Consider the following 2,261-nt stretch of genomic DNA (forward strand, 5'->3'; position numbering starts at 1 on the left):
AATAATAATGTACCTAAAATCGAAATCATCTTATTCCCAACATTAAAACTGACTGGTATAAGTGCAACACTTGGCCGTTTTATGACCAATATCATACTAGCACCTATGTGTATATATATATATATATATATATATATATATATATATATATATATATATATATATATATATATATATATATATATATATATATATATATCTATATATATATATATATATATATATATATATATATATATATATATATATATATATATATATATATATATATACACACACACACACACACACACACACACACACACACACACACATATATATATATATATATATATATATATATATATATATATATATATATATATATATATATATATATATATATATATATATATATATTTTTTTTTTTTTTTTTTTTTTAATTAGCCATATATACGCTTCAATGTCAAATTCATTCTGCATCAGGAAGATAGACCCATAAAAAGATTTCATTTCCCATGAAATAAATTATTTCTGTTTCTCCAAGGGTTCGAATTAGTTCTCAATAGGAATAAAGAGAAGTATTAGATAATGGCCCATTAGCTACTCAAGAGAGGTCAGCATTCGGTCAAACTTTGCTTTATTCAAACATATCGAATTTAGGTTTCATATTTCGTAGTAAAATCAATCCATGTTCATCATTACAGGTAACTGGTAAGTATAAAACACTCGAGCATTTAGGATAATTCTATCAATCAAACACTAGACTTTCCTTATTTTGGTCATTCCTAAATACTTTTGATATTAAGTTTACTCTGCCAGGTAATCTTATAACCATTTTATAATAAATATTTTCACCTTACCTAGAAAGTGAGACTATAACCAATGGAAATAAACGTAAACATTCGATTCAAACCCAATCGGCTGTAAAGAGAGATAAGAGCTGAATCTGACTCTGCTGTATATAATCCTGTCGAATTTACGATTTCTACTTGAAATCGAAATCAACTCTCATTTGCCATTAAGCTCATTCAAAAGTGCTCAACACAGCCATTTTACGATATATCAAGCACTATCAACAATATTTATTTTAATATGCTATAAACTAAATCGGTTGTAGAAAGATATAAGAGTTGTTTTGAACTCAGTCTATATATTCCTTATCATAAAAATGACAGTTTTCCATCACTAGAGCTTATTGGTTTATATTTAGCATTAGGATGTTTCACGAGAGATCTTTTATTAACATTCACGATTTTTCTTTGCGGGAATTAATGGCAAATACCCTAAAATATCGAATTTGCTCTTCCATATGATCTCCAAACTATAGAAGAACTCCTACGAAGATAAATATTTATGCCCGGTCAAGGATTCAGATATAAGATTCATAAAGGTAATGGTAAGCATTGTGTATAGTCCACATGGCTTTAAAGTGTTGTGTCAGAAAGCTGTTAGGCTATAACTTAGGGGCAAGGGGAATGCAACAAACTTTATTTCAACAGAACTCAAGCTTATTTACAAGGGTTTCAATGAAAGAAGGTCAAAAAAATTCAAACAAATCACTTCATGTTAAGTCCTGCCCTTAAACGGGTTTTGTTAACACTGATGTGTGGAACGAGATATACAATAGTAGAGAAAATACCTTTACAGTACACGGGAGTTTGTAAAGCATGTGCAGTACATGGCTCCCCCCATAAAAAAGACATACATGTGAAATGTGGTTCCCTGCTCTTGAGAGGTATACTGTAGCCGGGTTATGCTGTAGGATATATGCATGTTTAAGGCAACTGGTGTAAACCCAGTCTTCTTTGCTACGAAAGTTCAGTAAGAACGCCTTCGCTGTTTGAAAGGGCATGTATAAGGAGATATTAAAGGTGGTTTGCTGTGGTGATTGCATAGAAAAATGGGCAATGCCTTGTACAAATGTGTCAATATGTGTTGCTTAGCTGGGGCGTTGTAAGACTGGCATCATGGAGTAAATTTTCCCTCAATATGACGTAGGCGCTAGAGATTGTAGGAGGGGGTTGTTGACGGAAAAAAAATTCTGCAGGGAGGACCACGCGGTCACCAGACACCATTTCAGCTGCTGAGAAAGTCAGGGTGTCCTTAGGAGTGGTCCTTAGTCACAAGAAGCCCCAGGTAACCTAAGTAAATGAGTCAGAGTCCATGGAATGGGAAATCAAAGGTGCTCTGAGAGTGCTATCAAAACATTTAACCATTCCTTTAGCAGCAGAGTTGTAGGCGGTGTTCTGATGTACAGCAATTCCAATAATGACAAACAG

The sequence above is a fragment of the Palaemon carinicauda genome, unplaced genomic scaffold (genome assembly GCF_036898095.1).
Source record: "Palaemon carinicauda isolate YSFRI2023 unplaced genomic scaffold, ASM3689809v2 scaffold208, whole genome shotgun sequence".
NCBI lineage: Eukaryota > Metazoa > Arthropoda > Malacostraca > Decapoda > Palaemonidae > Palaemon > Palaemon carinicauda.